General features: G+C 44.6%; 1 long non-coding RNA gene across 1 annotated transcript; it reads right to left on the reverse strand.

Annotated features, from left to right (window-relative positions):
• Positions 1 to 1,536: 1,536 nt before the first annotated feature.
• LOC135391396 (uncharacterized) lies at positions 1,537 to 2,268 on the reverse strand. Its single transcript, XR_010421923.1, has 2 exons — positions 2,162 to 2,268; positions 1,537 to 1,697 (listed from the first exon to the last, which is right to left on the reverse strand). It is a non-coding gene; the product is annotated as an uncharacterized LOC135391396 (long non-coding RNA).
• Between the last annotated feature and the right edge of the window lie 18,070 nt (positions 2,269 to 20,338).

Consider the following 20,338-nt stretch of genomic DNA (forward strand, 5'->3'; position numbering starts at 1 on the left):
CTGTGATTTTATTCCTCAGATAGTAACATAGTGGTGGTTGTTCTTCGTTTGATAGACCGCTTGAGTCTCACCTCTGTCGATTCCTTGATGACTGAAATAATATGCTACAAGAGATTGATTGTAGCTGGTCGGCTACTATGATAAAGAATACTTGGTGCTAGCATTGATTTTCCTTCTCAGATATTAAAAATAGTTGTGACATAGAAAAGTGAGCGTTTGGATGGATGGCCTATTGCTGGGAGGGTTGATATAGAACAATTGTTGTTAGTTCTGATTATATTCCCTAGATATTATAGAAATCGTAGAGTTATGTACGTTGCATACTCCCATTCCTTACAATGTCGATTCGATGTTGTATCAGGTCATCCAGGCTAACTATTAAGACTCAGTTACCAATTCGAATGTATCAAGTTAAACTTTATTTGGCATCGTATGACATGACGGTAAGCACAAGTAAAACACGAGTAAAAGTATTTTGTTATCTACACCACACTTTTTGTCACATCTAGGGAATAAAATCAGAGCTAACTGTAATTATTCTACGACAGAGGAATCAATCCCCAGAGGTCCAGCAAATTAATCACTGAATTTTCTATACCACAACTTAATATCTAAAAAAATAAAAAAAATCAATGCTAGAAATAACTATTCTTTATGATAGAAACCGACCACCCAGAACAAGTCTATCACAACATATTAGGCAGTCACCAAGAAATCGACAGAGGCAGAGGAGTGAGACTCAAGCAGTCTATGAAAACGACAAACCACCACCACTATGTTTCTATCTGAAGAATGAAATCCAAGCTAGCGATAATTATTTTACATCAGGGACACGGCTTTTAGCTTCAATAAGATGTTTTCAATCCATACGATGACAATCAAATCAAATTCATTTTTTTAATTATAGGACATCTGATACTCAAATATGTAACCTCCATCCCTTTCTCGAGAGACAGGGATAGATCCACCTGCAACCAATCTTAGCAATAATTGTAAATAGTTAACGCAAGAAACGATAGAAATCATACATTAACAGGGCGACATGGTGGATAGACTCAATGTCCACACGCGGGCAAACCATTTCTATAAGACATTCTAGACAACACCATGTAAAGAATAGATACTATCCCATTTCAAGCTATACAGACTTAAGAGAATTAAGTATTCCATATTCGTGATAATCAAATGTAGCTATATGTACCAACATGTAGCAACATGCTAGAAAAATCAATGCTAGAAATAACTATTCTTTATGATAGAAACTGACCAACCAGAACAAGTCTATAGTGGTAATGTATCAGCTCAACTAGCCGGCAAGTCACATCTTCGTCTGGACGCCATTAGTTAGCAATTAGAGCTAATTGGGACCCCCCACATTAATCAGGACCCACCAGGGAGTCATTACACTAATTAAGTAATTACACTAATTACACTGGGGATCATCTAAGACACGTCCAGACGAAGATGTGAGTTGCCGGCTACTTGAGCTGATAAAAAATAAAAAAATAGGTAGAAAATAAAATGAAAAGATAGAAATAGAGTGGAGAGAAACAATTTATTCGAAAATCAACGATGCCGCGGCGAAGAAACGGCTCCGGGGTGACCAGTGCTTGTTGACGTCGGGTAGTTGCAGAGATCGACGACAGGTGGCCACTTAGTTGCAAGGCATCACACCAGATGGCGCCACCATCATAGCTCTAGAGGAGAGAGACAGAGAACAAGATACTAGCGGCAGGTAAAAATGACAGCACTGCTAAACAAGTCTAGGCATGCGAGAGAAAAGGTCTAACCGCTACTGCTAAACAGAAAACAGTACACATCGGGGGAAAAAGGCTTACGGGGGGACGATCGCTTAGGCCTAACCACAACACTACGCAGCTAACACAAGGCGGGAACCACACATCGCTAAACATGCGAGAAAAGGCTTAACACGAGCGCGGTCACCGCTAAACACGGCAAACATAGAGAAAAGGAGAGCGCTTGGGCATAACCTCAACACTACGCAGCTAACACAAGGCGGGAACCACACATCGCTAAACATGCGTCAACAGGCTTGGACACCGCAAAACATGTCTAAACATGCGAGAAAAGGCTTAGCACGAGCGCGGTCACCGCTAAACACGGCAAACATACGAGAAAAGGAGCGCGTCAAATCACTCACCTTTTCCCCCGCGGTAACTTCCAGGCAGAAACTGAGCGAGCGCGGAGAACACACGTCTGCTCTCTACGAGAGCCAGCCAGAAACTGAGCGAGCGCGCGGAGCGCACGTCCGTCTTCCGCGACAGCCCGAGAGAAACTGAGTGAGGCCACCCCTATGCTACTCGGTAGAGCTTCGCGGCGCTGCCAACAGCGTCGCCACGGTAGATTTCGATGCCAGCGCCTCCATATTGGTAGTCATCTTGCACTTTACGCACAGAACTGAGCAGAGAATATGTACTATTTTAGGTTATAAGAAATAAAGTGTGCTACTAAATACAACATCTGTTTTGTGCTTGTTCTGAAGTCGTAGTTACTTATACCACGTGATTTGCGGCCCCTCCAGTGTAGCTGACCAATGATACGTCAGCATGGATAACGAAACTTCTGCACGCGCTCCGAGCCGTTATTCGTTGCATCCAGTGCGCGCCTACTTCAAAAGTTTGAGTAGTTTTGATCTCCATGTGCTGTTTCCAAAAGTTGAAAAGTAACGACAGGAAGGCATGACCGATCAAAGTCACCGAGGGCACGTTAATTGTTGTGCCAAATGGTGCAACAGCAACGGGATTAAAACCAAATGTCGGTTTTTTCGTGTTCCCAAAGATGAAAGGTAAGAGATCCGTTGCATACTTTCATGTGCTTTTATCTGGGAATGTTGAGCAATGAAGTAAAAATACTTGAACTGCTGTACGTAGACAGCTGCCGTGCATCTCCAGGAACATACAGAATACATTATAAATTTTCACATGTGTACTGTACATGTGCCGAAAACTTATTAGTTACTGTTTCTAGTTACTTGTGTCCTATCTCCAAATACTCTTTTTATGTGCTTAACAGTGACCTAACACAAGCAAAAAAGACATGACTAACGTAAAATGTATGCTAAACCACAATGAAAAGCCAGGGAAAGGGGTATTGATGGAAGAACACAACTGAGAAGTAGCAACTGTTCTAGAAGTTCTTATAACTGAACCAGTGTATTTTTCTTTTCTTTTTTGGTGTGTGGAGTGCAACATAGGTATTTCTGTGTCCATTTTCTAATGCTTTGCTAACACTTATTTTAGGTTTTGCTTGAAATTTTCAAAGTGTACATCTGTTTAGATTCCTGCAATGGCTTCGTTATGCGAACAGACCAGATCTCGCTAACAAGTCAAGGGACTACGTCTACAAGAGCAAGAGGCTCTGCTCCATTCACTTTACAAAGAGTGACTTTATGGACCCATCATGCACACGCCTCAAAAAGACTGCAGTGCCAAGTGTGCCTGTGACTGCTGCAAGGCTGCAGTTCCTTGCCCCAGCTGGTAAGCAACAGTTAGAGAATAGTGTAGCAATGTCCACAGTTTGGGAGTGACTTCGCAGCAAGTTAGAATTGCTCAGGTTCAAGTGACTTGAGGTTACCCCCAGGATCACTTCCCCACCTGCCATAATATTGATATTAAATTTTCTTTTATTTCACATAGAATTCTTCTGTGCTGGTGCCTCTACTGCAATCAGTGACGACATATGTGTGCCTATTGTTGCAGATGATGAATGCATGGGTATGTACTTGTTCCTTTCTTATTTCATTACTATGTGTGTACTCACGGCAGAAGAAGCCTGCCTCTAATGTACAAGCCAACTTAGCCATGTATTGGAGCTGCGGAAAATTATATGACTAATATAGTTTATTTGTGCTGATGTCCAAACAACAGAGGAAGTGCAATGCAGCACCAGTGAGACAGTTTCTCCAAGCTGTCTAGCTTCACAGTCTCCTGCTGGGTCACAAGAACACAGCTGTGAGAAAACATTTCCCATAATCTCAAGACATACGTTGAACAGATTTAAATAAGATCTAACGTAGCTTCCTTCCATTCAGTGCTCCACTTTGAAACCACTTCAGCACCAATAATAGTACCACCTGAAGCAACGGTGCCAGAAAACACAGGTGAGACCGAGCATATACAGCGAGCACATTAAAATATGATCTAAAATGGCTTCATTCCATTCAGAGCTCCCCATCGATACCACCTCAGCACTCATAATGGTGTCGCCTCGAGACACTGTGCCTGAAAACATAGGTGAGCCCGAGCGTATTCGATAAGCATATGCAAATGTGATCTAACATAGTTTCTTTTCATTCAGAGCTCCCCACTGCTACCACGTCATCATCCCTGGTGGCATCACCTGAAGGCAATGCACCTGAAAACACAGGTAAGCTCCAAAGATTTGAATATAAACGTATGTCTGCAAGTGTGAAAAAAAAAAAATTATGGGTAAAAAGCAGTACAGTTTCTTGGAAATCTGCCTGGATAGGCACACCACTTTCAATCAAATGGAAACCTCGTAGCCCCTTTCCCTTACCTTTTTGTTACATTTACAGGCTGATACTATGTAAAAAAAATATATGTCATAGTAGCATTGTCATCTCTTTTCAGGTCAACAGAGATGCACATCAAAGCGCAAGCGTTACAGACATGTGCACACGCCACGGACAGCACGACAGATAGCAAGACTCAAAGACAAAATCAACAAGTACAGGAAAGCCTTGAACCGCCTGAAAGAGAAGCAACGCACAAAAACTGTGACAAAGCAAGACGCCCTCAGTGTCCTGAAGCGCTTCATCCCAAGTGACCTCTATATGTTGCTCTCCAGCCACATTAGACTACTCCACATAAAAAAGCAAGGTAGAAGATGGCCGGCAGAAATGAAAAAATTTGCACTGAGTCTATACTTTCATGGGCCTAAAGCCTACAGATTTATTGCGCACACCATGGAGCTGCCAAACATAAGGTCAATCAAAAGATGGCTTTCAGAAATATACATAAAGCCAGGGATCATACCTGGTGTGATTAAAACGATAAAAAATGCAACAGAGAACTGGAGCGTACAAGACAAAACCTGCTGCATCCTGTTTGATGAGATGTCCATCAATCAGCTTTTACAATATGATGCTAAACAGGACATTGTCATGGGATACTCAGATGATGGCGTGGAAAGGACACCTCGTGTAGCAAATATGGCTCTGGTCATGCTAATCTCGGGCATATCAAAAAGCTGGATACAGCCAATTGCGTTTGTGATTTCAAAAAATGTAACTGCTGCAAGCACTATACACAGCCTTCTTCTTGCTGTCATTGCTCAGCTCAAGCAAGCAGGTGTGTCAGTAAAAGCAGTTGTTTGCGACCAGGGATCTAACAATGTCAGTTTGTCATCCCTTCTAAAAGTGTCACCTGAGGAACCATTCTTCACCATGAACGGAGAGAAGATTTTCTTCATATTTGACACTCCGCACCTTATTAAGTGTGTGCGAAACAACCTACGTAGTCACACACTTAAAATTGGTCCAGATACTGTGGATTGGGCGCATATTGTAGCCTTACATGAAAGCTCTAATGAACTACGTGCACGCCTTGCACCTAAGCTCACGGAGAAGCATGTCTATAAATTCCCCTTCGGGGACATGAACGTGCAAAGAGCCACACAGGTGATGAGTGCCACTGTGTCTCTTGCCCTCCTCGTACTTGTATCCCTCAATGAGCTGCCTTCATCTGCCAAGTCGACTGCAGATTTTTTAGAGAAAATGGACAAACTCTTTGACGCTCTGAACAGCTCGTGTATAACAAAGAAGGACACAAAGCTACGGTATGCGATATCCGAAGGATCTGAGCACTTCGATTTTCTGACAGAATGCCTACAGTGGCTTGATATGTGGACTTTCAACACTCCTCGACAGCCACACATGATTAGGGGGTGGAAAATAACAATTAAGAGTGTGCTACTTTTGTGGGAAGAGCTTCACAGGGATTACGGGTTCTCGCATCTGTTGACAAGGCGGCTACAACAAGATCCCCTAGAGAATCTGTTTGGAGTAATCAGGCAGCAGCATGGGTGCAATGAGAATCCAAGCACCTTACAGTTCATTGCAGGACTCAAGCACATATTTATTGCAAAGGTTATGAGACTCTCAAAGCAAGGAAACTGTGAGGGGGACACATCATCTATGCTTGCACAACTTGCAACTGCAAGTGTTTCCTCCCAGACAGCAGCGACAACAGGAAATGCAGGATGTGTGAGAGAACCCACCTCTCAGAACGCATATCAATCGCTGGCGACTCCTACAATATCAGTTGGAACTACGACTATTGTTGAGGAAAATGTACTGTATTATATAGCTGGCTGCATGGTTAAGGATTTCATCAAAACAAAACCAGATGACTGTGTGTGCGAAAGGTTCCTTAAGCCAGATGAACCAGACACGTTTGGCTACACACATCAGTTCCTTGCACTTCTAAAAGCCCACAATGTACCTGGTGAGCTATTTGGCAGCATAACTGTTCCGTCTGAGGAATGCTTCCAGTACGTCCAACAGACTGAAACGGCGTTCTTGAGCATCATCGAATCAGTGGTGCACCTGCCAAATGTGTGCAAGTTGCTGTGCAACGAACTAAATGTGGAGACAACAATATTCTGCAGTGCAGCTTGCCATAAACGATTTGTTAAACTCTACACACTAATGAGGCTCAAGTGGCATCTACGATTTGTGAATCGCTGCCTGAAACTTAACAAATCAAGGCACTCAGCAGCAGTCAGAAAAGCAAAAAAGCTGACACAATCTCGCAGTGCTGGCACGCTTGCTTCCCGTTCCAAAAATTAATCAGGGTGGAAGCACTCTCAGTGACATCTCATGTGTTCAGTCCTGTCTTGTGTACTTACTGTGCTCTACAAATACGTCCCCTGCATTTCACGTGCTGAACTGAAGTGTGATTTTCCTTTTATATTATGCCCATGTTAAAAAAGATGCACAAGAAACTTGCATATTGATGTTTCACATGCGTTTATTAAGTTACCTACACTATGGTATTCTAATTATGTCCTGTGTTAAAAAAAATTACGAATAGAGAGCAAAAGTCAGTGCTTGTTTTTTAATCTTGCATGGCTGCTTTTGTATTGTGGAACATGTCGTACTTGTAATTAGTGTATCACTAATCCGTTGCTGGATTTTGACAATCGTTGTTTTTCATGTGGTAGCAGAATTGTCTTTTATGGTGTAGACTTGTTATTACTGGAGACTTGTGCATTATTTCACATGTTGTTAAAATACAATCATATATTCTGTCAAAAAGTCTATGAATGTCTGTCTTTTTGCTTCTTGCGTGGCTGTTATACCGTTATTTAACAATTTGTACCTGTAACCGCATTCCGCCTTTCGTCATACGGTTAAAATCTGTTAAAATAGTCCAACAATTTCCGACGTAACTAGCTAGCTAGCTGTTCACAAAGCATTCCTTTCTGTTCTACGACATGCTTGTATACCGACATTTTAGCAATACAAAACACAGTCTTTATACCTGTCATTTCGTTTCAAATATAGAAGTCCCGCTTCAAAATAACGAGGACCACCTCCGATCAGTGCCTCCAACGAAACCATGAAAACTGCACGTCGCCATATTGGATAGACGTATAAACAACGCTTCCATTGCTTGCGATATTCGCATCCCCATACCGCGCTACTGCGCAAGCGCATAACATTTCTACCATCCACCAGTTGTAGATTTGGCGCTGGTGTAGCCAGTAAAACGTCCCCAACTCTGTCAATGTGAGTGTCACTCCCCCGGTGAGGCGACGCGCAGCGGCAGCTATGGATGCGCGCGCGCCCTCTGCTCCACCTGTCCGCGCATGCGCGCGCGCGCAGCTCCCTCTGCGCCGCCCGCTGGTGTTTTCTGTTTCGGCTCTCCGCTGCGCGCGCTCCTAGCGGCGACGGGTGGCTTCTGAGCTTCACTTTCGTTTCTTTGCGCGCGCGTTTATCTCTATAAAGGCAGCGCGCACCGCGCTCGCGTCATCACTACGTGAAGATGTTCAGTTACCACTCCTTACAAAATTGTTCCCGCACCCACGCTTCTTGGGAAGAAGTGGAGAAGGAATGTTTCAACAGCGAAAGTCCCCGCAACGAGCTCGTCATCACTGCTTTTCGCTACGTGATAGACATGGTAGGCTTTGGCAATATAGGAGAGATCTCGCCGGGGCCGCTGCAGGAGATGGTGCGTCGGATCTACGCCCGTTACAAGAACGTCTGCATAACGGTTCCAGACGGACCCCTGGGACTAATGAGCGAATTTGTGAGCTTGTCCAACGCAGAATTCAACTACATCGCTGCAGACATCGTGGACCTTCTCGCTCGTGCCATCGCTCATATTAAGCACGCCCTGCGGAAGCAGCGACATTTGCAAGCAGTCTACATCGCCAACCTTGTCATTGATTTATTGAAATACCGCTTGGTTATTGACATGCAACGCATTAAACAGTCCGAATAACTTTGACGAGACTCTGTGTGTTCTTTCACTGAAACATCTTTATTGAATACAAACAAAAGATTTGGTCAATAGATGCCAGCACCCTCCCTAACTTGTCTGATCTCACGAACAGAACGAGATGATCAGACGTGCCAGAAAAGGGGAATCTTCATCGCAGCGTCGTCATTGCGCGGGTCACTGCACCAGCACGATGACAGAATGGTCATTCTTTTCGTACACCCATTCCGCTACCACACTGCCACGATGACCCGTGCTTCTCCTGTCTGAGGGAGAGAGAGAGAGAGAGAGAGAAGCATGTCTCGACTAGAACTTTTATTCTCGATTACATGCGCGTGCAGCTCTTTGTTCCGCGGTTACTCGATGCCTGACGACGACGACGCTCTCGGGCTCTCTTCCGGGTTTGCCGTTGCTGCACAAAGAGAGAGAGCACTATCGTAATCCTATACGCGTCAAAACACTAGGAAAGCTTACCGTATTCGCAGCTTCCATAAGGGAAGGAGTGTACGGCATCCACGAGATAGCGCTTGTCGTCGTAGGGGACCAAGCTCTTCTTGAGTCTCGAAATGGTGTACATCGTTTGCTTTATACTCTGGATGGTGCACTGCTTCTGAGAGACCGCCTTTTCATTGAACAGAGAATCTCGGTACACTTCGTGCAATAAATGTTTCCTCACCACGTCTTTCTTAACTCCTTTCGCTCTCGCGATCTGTTTGTGTGTCCCAGCCAAGAGGATGCTGTACATTTTCGCTCGGATGGCTACGACTTCCTGAATAACTCCACCTCCCGTCTCGTCTTTGAACTACCCCATCTGATTCGCGTGCTCGTCGTTGAAAAGTGGGTGGTCCGGCGGATAGGAAGATAGATCTAACTCACTCTCAATCTTCATCAGCTGCTCTTCCAGGCTTTCACACGTGAGAGAAAAAATTATGCTGTCCGTGTCGCTATAGATCAATTGCACTGGACATGTCAAGCGAGAAAAGAGCGACTCGTAGATGAAGCTGTACATTCGGACTTTGGATATTTCAAGAATGGCAAAGCCCACGTAAAGGGGGTGCGTGCATTTGATGCGGCGTTGCTTCATCTCGTATAAGATGCACTTATCACTCAGAATGTGAAAATGCTGACTGTCGACGGAGCTAGCTTTTCTGAGCGCGGTTTCTTTGTCGTAGGCTATAGCGTACCTTTTCATCCGTCTCACATTTTGTATCGTCTTACCGAACGTACTATTCGACATGGTTTTGTACAGAAGTCGCTCGAATTTCGTGGTCGCGGCATTCCTCAACGCGACGTTTCTCTGCACGAAGGTTCGCAAAAAGTTGTCTTGGTGGAACGAGAGGATGTTGTGAACACGTTTTATTTTCATGCCCAACCTCACGTACAGAGCGAGCAATGCATAATGAACGACATAGCGTTCTTTGTCGTGGCACGTCAGCAAGAGTTTCTTGGTGGGAGGGGCGTTCAGCGACAACGCATCTTTCAGGTGGCGTTGGTAGGGGGACAGTTCGTTCTCGTCCACGCACCTGTGTTCGGGTGCCAGGGGAAAATCCCTGGTGAGCGCGTGCAGTTCTTCTGGATATGACAAGTCTACCACGTACACGTAACCCACTTCCGAATCGTGAGGAATGTTGAGAAAATCGATCTCGCTCCACCTCGAAGGATCCACCCACTCAAAACCTCCTGTTGGGAGATGGAAAGTCATCGCGTACGGGTACAAACTCTTCACGTCGAGGTACTGGATAAAAGTCTTTTCTTGGTGGGGATCGTAATCGTCACACCCCTCGTGATTAGCCCTACAGTATCTGTGGAAGCTGTTACAAATGCCTCCCCTGATCCCCTTCTCGATCGTTTCATACATCTCGCGATCGCTCATGAGCTCGAGTTTGACATTGGTGAGCTTCAGAGCGCTGCTCCACGCGTAACTGGCGAGGGACATGGCACGTAAGATATCCATCCCATCCGTCTCTAGCGCAATCTTCCTGAAATACAGTACAACGTCGCAGAGCTGACAAGCGTCCAGCGTGACGTAGAGACGCGTGTAATCTCCTAGGTCCTTGCATTTGAACAATTCGAAAATCTCGAGGGCGTACTGATAGTCCTCGTCCGTGATCTCTTGGTCGTTCAGGTCGCTTTTGAAAGCTTCCTTTGGCGGTAGTGCGGGCATATTGTACGCTTCGAAACTGTCGACGAAGGTGTACGGGTAAATTCCCTTCTTGAGAAGCCGTCGGAAACGGTCACCAAACATTTGACGGGTGCAATGAAACGCGCTCTCGCCACCGCTGGCGAGAAGGGTTTCCACCAGGTTCGACAAGGACAGGTTGAAAAACTGCGTGGTATCGCGGAAATAGAGATCTCCAATATTGAACCCTCTTATCTTTTCCGAGCTCGAAGCTAAGATCCACGGTTCGCCCAGATTTAGAACGTGCATGTGGCAGAGAAGGGAGCTCAAATCGTACTGCAGGTTGTGCACGCACACGACGAGTTCTTTGGTGTTACGACACGTAAGGTTACACGTATCACACAGCGTCGCGACAAAATTCGAGGAACCGGGATCTACGAAACGGGTGTGGTCGTGATGCGACACCTTCCGCGTATGTCGGTTAAATTCGATTCCACAAAATTCGCAGTGCGTAGCGCTCGCGTGCCGAAAGTGGTCTTCCATACTCATGACCAACGGTGAGGGAAGACGGTTCAGCCTATCGATTTGTTCGCTAGATCGCTTTAGTGCGAGCAAGCATTTTTCTGCCGCGTTGGGTCCCAAATAGCCATCTACGTCCATTATTTTCCCATCACAACTTCTCACTAGCACAATGCTATACGAGCTCATCCTGTGCACACTCGAGGCGTCCTTAACGGGCGCGTCCTTTTCCAGTATGCTTTCCGTGTCCAACACCGCAAAATAGGGGTAGGGATGCATGTACTGTATCTTGGTGAAGGAGACGCTCTCCCCCGCTTTTGGCATTTCGAGAATTACTTCGTTTACGTCTCGACACAAACGTTCGTGCTGCTCCAATGCCCCTCTCGTCCTATAACCGCTCGTGCATTGCTCACAATAAAAATAGTCTCCTCGTCCCATGAAAGTGCTAAATTTTCTGATTCCATAGAAATGATCCCTAACCTCGAGCAGGTGGACTTTATCCTGATAGAGCGTGCAGGGAATCCGCCCGGTAGATATCGAACTCGTCTGCTCGTCGAACACGTAGATGTAGACGGATATTTTGTTTTTTCTCTCCCACAGGGCAATGTCTTCGTAAGTGACTGGGAAGCAGGGTGGCCAGTACGTTACGCGCGTCTCCGGATTCGAAGGATTCATGTATTTGTGGTATCTGACATAATTGTTTGGTTTGTTTCTCAACGGATGCAAGAGTGCCAGCACGCTATACTTGAAACACTCGTTTTCGTGATTCGGTGGAAGTTTAACGTTTGTGAGAGTCTTTGTTTTTTTCTTCAACATTTCGGGAAGCTCGATCGTGCATCCAATCCGCTTCGGTTTTAAGCGCGTTAGTTTTAAGTCGACACATTGGACGTCGTTCGAGGTGAAACCAGACTCTTCTCTCGCATAGTTTTCAACGCGTTGCGAGGACTCTGCGATGGCAGCATTTATCGCGCCTTCGATTTCTTGGCGGTTATGAACGACTCTCATGTGAAGGTGCACGTGAAGGAGATGAGAAGTCAACCCGTCGGCTCCGTCCTTAACCATGAGCGCCTTCGAGCACAGACAAAATTTGAAAGGCATGGGATAAGCTTCGAGGACGCGCGTGATTACTGGAGCTATGCTCGGTAGATAGAGCCGCAAATCGTCGACGTTGTCGTCGTGCGGGGAACAGAGAAGCGTGTACCTAGTAGCCGTTCCGTCAAATGCCTCATCTGTGACAAAAAAAGGAAGGAATCGTCTCTCCGTGACGGAGGGATGATTCTCTACGACGTGCTCTCTCAATTCAACGATTCTACGACCCTGGACAGGCTCAGCTTCGTTTCGAAATTCTGGGCTTGCATCTGGTGATCCATCTCGAACCCTACCAGACAGAGGAATGAAATCTGCATACGACTGATCCCCTTCCCACATGAGCAATTCGTCTGCATTGTCATATCCATCTAGGGGTTCGTCGTCGTCGTCGTCCGTTTCAGGTATTACGAAAGGCGGACTACTGTCTCTGTCGTCGTCGTCGTCATCTGAAAGGACGACTGGGCTATTACCGAGATTCTCTATTCTAGCTTCGTGCTCTCTTTCTACGGCCACGAGCATGGCATCGATGGGGTCGTACTGACATACGAGACAGCGCGGCACTGCGGTCAAACAAAATTAGTACGAGATTCCCCCTCACGAAACAATGCTCACTTTTCCCTTCAGTTGAGGAACGCTTGAGATTGATGATGATGATGAGAGAGGATGGGATGAGTTCCTGTGTTCAGTGTCATGCGGTGACAGCGGCTATTGGTTCCTGAAAAACAATGTCATACATAGAATACACTCTCACAGCAGAGACGGACAACTTACATTTTGGTCCACGAAACGACTCACGTCGTGGATGGATGGATGGATGCCCCTCGTGGGCTTCCTGTCTATCGTCGTAGAACCAGCGCACCTTTTATAGTCGCTACACCGCTCTCCTCCTCCTCGTATTGCGACGGTGTCGTCTGTACTTTGACCACCCCGCCTTCCGTCTTTCGCGCCTTTTTGCGATGTCGCATATGACAATGATACTATCCACGTTGAATAAAACATTACACTAATTTCTAGCTAACACTCTGGGACGACTTGTTCGTGACGACGAGAAGACCCAGAGTGGGATTCGAACCCAGGATCCTTCTACACTGGGCGCGACACACTAACCACTAGTCTATTTCGTACTGCGTGAGGTTTTTCGTATTGCGGGGTTCGTGTCTACACACGTCACAACATGTTCAAACACGTCCAAACATGTTCAGACACGTTCAATGACGTCATAAAGAGGAAGAGAGAGGAACGAGTGTGTCCAGGGGCGACTTCGCCGCCCGTGTCCGAACATGTTCAAACATGTTCAAACACGTCTTAACATGTTCAAACATGTTCAATGACGTCATAGAGAGTGAGAGGCAAAGCTTTACTATAAATGTCGAAGCGAACGTTCGATCGTCATTCCATCATGATCAGCTTGGTAGATCCTCGTAAGTAATACCCATGACGTCATCATCATCGTCGAAATGTTTGAAGAGTTTCGTTTCCAGTGTACAACACTTTTGCTGCGCGTGAAGTCGGTTTTTTCCCGCCTCACATATTTCGGGAGATTGGCAGCGCCCGCTTCTTCTGCACCAATTGCGGTGGATTGTGGCCCAAAGGTACGCTTCCTCGTTATTTTTTTAATACGTTCTATAATCGTTCACATTTTTTCCAGAGCAAAAGCATTGGACGGACCGATTGATTCGCCCGTTTCTCGGCTGTCGGACGGTACCGTTCGACGTACTTTGCGAAGGACTTCGACTATTGAAGGAAGATGGAGAAGATGGACAATCAGTGTCACTCTGTGACTGAAGAAGATTGTACATGTGTATGTGTTTGAGTTAAAAAAACACGCGTTTCTCACACTCCTTTCGTTGCAGATTACGAATGGCTACTGACGGGAGATCTACCCCTGGTCCTAACCTTCAAGCCTGCTCCAAAGACCTTCTTTTTGCGAATCGGCGATCAACTGACTACCTGTCGTTGCGGTGGACTCTGGTCGAGAAACCCCAGCCATTGGTTAGACTCGAGCCTTCGTCCGTATTTGGGCTGCCTTCCCGGCTACGAAACCAAAGCTGGAGCCTAATTCATGTGTAACGAGAAATAAAAAAAAAGGTTGTCTACTCTCATTCCGTCTCAGTCATGATGACGCCCGAGCAGAGGTTTGCCACCTTTGTGCAAACACGAATGTATCGGGACTTGCTGCGATTACGCGATTATATTCACGGCGATAGCTGCGAGGGAGACTTTCGCTCGATTCTCAAGACGATACCCTTACGTCTGTTCATCGTCAGTGGGAAGATTGCGAAGAAAATGAAGCGTTTCGTAGATTACAAGCTCGAGCTGTTGGAAAAGTATAGACGAGGAGAGACAGTCGACCCGTGTCTCATCAACGCGGGTTTCAACCGACCCATCGTCCGTCGCTACTGGCTTCTCCACACATCCCTCGGCGTCACGGTGCAGACCGGCGACGACGGCGAGCGTCGGGTCAGCACGTTGGAAGATCGTCTCGCAAGGGTCTTGTGTATGTCGTGAAAAAATAAATATACTATTTTTTACGAAACGAGTTCGCTCACGAGGAGACGTTTTATTGTGTCGTCATTCTCTTCGAGGTTACAGGAAAACATGGATACACAACTTTTCAAGCTGTAGCGTTTCGACATGCGCGTGGCTACGTAGATACAAAAAAGCCCGCAGTAAGGCGAAAAATGCGATTGAATACACTTGTCGTTATACTCCTCCACTACAGGTAAAGTCCTTCGAAGGTTTGCTTCGATGGGGGGAAGTCCGGGAAGTCCAAGTCATCTGGGAATCTCCAAAGGAAATGTATTCCGCGCTCCATACAGTCGATTCCTTTTTTTTCTTTCGTTTCAAGGTACATCCTTCGTTTTACTAATCTAACGGTCACGTAAGAATGAGTGAAACCGTTTGAGTATTCCACTCGCTTCGAGATCATGCAACTTGCTACAAAGCGACAGCGTCTTATTGACGTACACTATCAAGCACGGATTTCATTCAACTGTCACATATATAACTCTATTTACTTTGTGCGGCAGTCGAAAATACATCTTGCGAGGACGATAATGTTTTTGTGTGGTTGGCGTTCCCAAAGAGCGCTTGGAAAAAGCCAGACGGGTGTCTCCGACACAGTGTTTCGCGGCTTGTGTTATCATACAAAAAGAAGAAGAAAGAAGAGCGTGTCGGCAAGAGGTATCGCATTTCACATGCTGCTCCTGCGAAAGGAGAAGCTGTCCACGATGCATTCACGTGATCCCTCCTTCCCTTGAAATAAAACAAAAATCACGGGTCTTATAAGCTAGCTGTCGAAGACTGAGTCCGATGATTGTGAACGAACCTCCATGGACGACCCTCTTCTCTCTGTCCCGTTCCCAGTGCTAGTTCGTCATGCAAGATGTGAGTATACCCTCGCCCTTATGCCATTTTGGTTATTTTTATTTCAAAACCGTCACAGCTGGTAACCACAATACGCGGTCATGCGCTGTTTCTCGATTCGTTGTTTGCTGTTGTCACAATGAGCAACACAAGTTTGGAAATGCATGTCTATAGAACACCTCTACTTTATAGTGATTGTTGAGGGTATTGTCAGCGGGTTATTTACTTTAGCGTGTGGCATGTCCAAAGGCCGCACTCCAACGCAAATGCACGACACAGTATGAGAGACATATCGGAAAGTGGAAACGTTAGCCGACTCTTTGATAATGCTGCTTGTTGTTGTTGCGTGGCACCCGATCAAGATCTTAGCCGTCCCAGACTTTGTTCTGATTGAGAAAAGCATTCACAGGATGTTTCGTTTTCCCTTGTTTTCCAGATTGCTTTTGTACAAGGATAATGCCAAGCAAGAATCTGGTAATTTGTAACATATCCTTCGGTAGTTAAATAAAAGAGTAGAAAAATAATGTGCTAAAATAAAAAAGGAATATATACACTGTTGTCTGGTCTCCGACATACATCATTATTTGGGTGTACTTATCACGGTGGCATGGGGAAAAAAATCATGCTGTCACGCGCCATGCATTTTTCAAAGCGAAACCGAAACTTCAGACGGTCAAAAGCTTGAAACAAGGTGGCTTCTGCAACCATTCAAAACCTAGGAATTCCAAACCGAAACCAAAACTACACATGGTCATAAACTATACGGGAACCAACCTTGGCGTCGGGTCCCGACATCCATTTTGTTAAAACCGAAACTACAGACGGCCAAAGCTTGAAAATTAGAGGGCGCTTGGTGGGAATTTCAAACCGAAACCAAAACTACACATGGTCAGAAACCAACCTAGCTGGCGCTCTAGCGCGGCAACCAACCTAGGTGGCGGGCCCCGACGTCCATTTGTTTTTTCAAACCGAAACTGAAACTACAGACGGCCAAAGCTTGAAAACTAGAGGGCGCTTGGTGGGAATTTCAAACCGAAACCAAAACTACACATGGTCGGAAACCTACCTGGCGCTCTGACGCGGCAACCAACCTAGGTGACGGACTGATCGGGACGTCAACCCGATCGGAAAATGCTATTAAATGTCATAGGATGTTATTGCGTGTTATTAAATGTCATTTGCGTGTTATTACATGTCATTTGCGTGTTATTACATGTCATTGCTTGTTATTAACCGTCATTGCGTGTTATTAAGTGTCATTAAATGTGCATCCAGGTGCCTATCAAACACTATCGACACGTGAGTTCCCATTGTTTACCTGAGTTAACCGTTACCTTATCCTGGCGGCGCATGTTATTGAAACCTGGGAACCCATTGTTCACACTATCGATACATGATTTCCATTGTTTTCTGAGCTATCTTATCGTGCGTGTGCGTGTCGCATGTAACTTGAGCGGCCCATTGTTACCAAGTGCTATATCTATCGGTAGCGCCATCTGTTGAACGGCGGTAAATTTGCTGGAAGTGCTGCCATCTCTAGATGAACGAACTCAACTCCCCATGACGCCACCTGGCGTAGAAGAAATCAAACGACGTCTCCACCCCACACAATTCTATCCTGATTAGCGACGCAAGTAAACATGTAGAGCCCATGGTCCAGTGGCTTGAGCTGCTCGTCTGACAACCTAAAGGACCCAAGTTCGATTCCTAGTTTGTTTCACCATGACGTCATTATTGTTTAATCTTATCATTGATATCATATCACTAAGATTAATTATGTGATGTCACTGATAGTTAATCGGTGGATACACTATCTTATCCACTGACCTCACTGATATGAGGGCGGAGCGGCTGCGGCCTGGAGTGACGTCATACGTCCTTGATGACGTCATTTCCTGGCTGTAGAGTTAATCAGTAGTACTACTGTCGTTACATTACCACATTTTTGGCCAGTTCGAAGTTTCGCTCGGCTCTTATGCGTGAACATTGTCTCACCTCATGAAAAAGGAAAGAAATGTTGCTGCTTTTGTTCTACTCCTCGCACTGAAATAAATCATTAAAATAATTGTACTATGTGTTTCTTTTTTTTTGTAAGTAGTTACCGAAGAAAATAATTGTACTGTGCGTGTTTGTGTTTCGTTTTTGTAAGCACAGAAGTACGTCAAAGGGAAAGAAATGTTGCTGATTGTTCTACTTTTTGCACTCAAATAAATCATTAAAAATAATTGTACTGTGTGTTTCTTTTTCTCTTTATGCAAGTGGTTACGCAAGTATACTGCGTAGTTTTGAGGGTTATGCTGCACAGATATGTCATTACACTACCAAATTTTTGGCCAGTTCAACGCTTCGCTCGGCTCTTATGCGTGAACATTGTCTCAGCTCATGAAAACGGAAAGAAATGTTGCTGCTTTTGTTCTACTCCTCGCACTGAAATAAATCATTTACAATAGTTGTACTGTGTCTTTCTTTTTTTCTTTTTGCAAGTGGTTACGCAAGTATACTGCGTAGTTTTGACGATTATCCTTCACGGATGTGCCATTACATTATCAAATTTTTGGCCAGTTCGACGTTTCGCTCGGCTCTTGTGCGTGAACATTGTCTGAGATCATGAAAAAGGAAAGAAATGTTGCTCCTTTTGTTCTACTCCTCGCACTGAAATAAGTCATTTAAAATAATTGTACTGTGTGTTTTTTTTGTAAGTAGTTACGCAAGTATACAGCGTAGTTTTGACGATTATGCTTCACAGATGTGTCATTACACTACCAAATTTTTGGCCAGTTCGACGCTTCGCTCGGCTCTTATGCGTGAACATTGTCTCAGCTCATCAAAGAGGAAAGAAATGTTGCTGCTTTTGTTCTACTCCTCGCACTCAAATAAATCGTTTAAAATAGTTGTACTGTGTGTTTCTTTTTTTTGGTTTTGTAAGTAGTTACGCAAGTATACTGCGTAGTTTTGACGATTATGCCTCACGGATGTGTCATTACATTAACAAATTTTTGGCCACTTCGACGTTTCGCTCGGCTCTTATGCATGAACATTGTCTCAGCTCATGAAAAAGGAAAGAAATGTTGCTGCTTTTGTTCTACTCCTCGCACTGAAACAAATGATTTAAAATAATTCTACTGTGTGTTTCTTTTTTTGTGTGTGTTTGTAAGTAGTTACGCAAGTATACTGCGTAGTTTTGACGATTATGCTTCACGGATGTGACATTACACTACCAATTTTTTGGCCAGTTCGACGCTTCGCTCGGCTCTTATGCATGAACATTGTCTCAGCTCATGAAAAAGGAAAGAAATGTAGCTGCTGTTGTTCTACTCCTCGCACTGAAACACATCATTTAAAATAATTCTACTGTGTATTTCTTTTTTTGTGTGTGTAAGTAGTAACGCAAGTATACTGCGTAGTTTTGACGATTATGCTTCACGGATGTGTCATTACACTACCAAATTTTTGGCCAGTTCGACGCTTCGCTCGGCTCTTATGCATGAACATTGTCTCAGCTCATGAAAAAGGAAAGAAATGTAGCTGCTGTTGTTCTACTCCTCGCACTGAAAGACATCATTTAAAATAATTCTACTGTGTGTTTCTTTTTTTTGTGTTTGTAAGTAGTTACGCAAGTATACTGCGTAGTTTTGACGATTATGCTTCACGGATGTGTCATTACACTACCAAATTTTTGGCCAGTTCGACGCTTCGCTCGGCTCTTATGCGTCAACATTGTCTCAGCTCATGAAAGAGGAAAGAAATGTTGCTGCTTTTGTTCTACTCCTCGCACTCAAATAAATCATTTAAAATAGTTGTACTGTGTGTTTCTTTTTTTTTGTTTTTGTAAGTAGTTACGCAAGTATACTGCGTAGTTTTGACGATAATGCCTCACGGATGTGTCATTACACTATCAAATTTTTGGCCACTTCGACGTTTCGCTCGGCTCTCATGCATGAACATTGTCTCAGCTCATGAAAAAGGAAAGAAATGTTGCTGCTGTTGTTCTACTCCACGCACTGAAACAAATCATTTAAAATAATTCTACTGTGTGTTTCTTTTTTGTGTGTTCGTAAGTAGTTACGCATGTATACTGCGTAGTTTTGACGATTATGCTTCACGGATGTGTCATTACACTACCAAATTTTTGGCCAGTTCGACGCTTCGCTCGGCTCTTATGCGTGAACACTGTCTCAGCTCATGAAAACGGAAAGAAATGTTGCTGCTTTTGTTCTACTCTTCGCACTAAAATAAATCATTTAAAATAGTTGTACTGTGTCTTTCTTTTTTTCGTTTTGCAAGTGGTTACGCAAGTATACTGCGTAGTTTTCACGATTATGCTTCACGGATGTGTCATTACATTATCAAATTTTTGGCCAGTTCGACGTTTCGCTCAGCTCTTGTGCGTGAACATTGTCTGAGATCATGAAAAAGGAAAGAAATGTTGCTCCTTTTGTTCTACTCCTCGCACTGAAATAAGTCATTTAAAAAAATTATACTGTGTGTTTCTTTTTGTAAGTAGTTACGCAAGTATACTGCGTAGTTTTGACGATTATGCTTCACAGATGTGTCATTACACTACCAAATTTTTGGTCAGTTCGACGCTTCGCTCGGCTCTTGTGCGTGAACATTGTCTCAGCTCATGAAAAAGGAAAGAAATGTTGCTGCTTTTGTTCTACTCCTCGCACTGAAACAAATCATTTAGAATAATTCTACTGTGTGTTTCTTTTTTGTGTTTGTAAGTAGTTACGCAAGTATACTGCGTAGTTTTGACGATTAT

This window comes from Ornithodoros turicata, chromosome 4, assembly GCF_037126465.1.
Source record: "Ornithodoros turicata isolate Travis chromosome 4, ASM3712646v1, whole genome shotgun sequence".
Lineage (NCBI taxonomy): Eukaryota > Metazoa > Arthropoda > Arachnida > Ixodida > Argasidae > Ornithodoros > Ornithodoros turicata.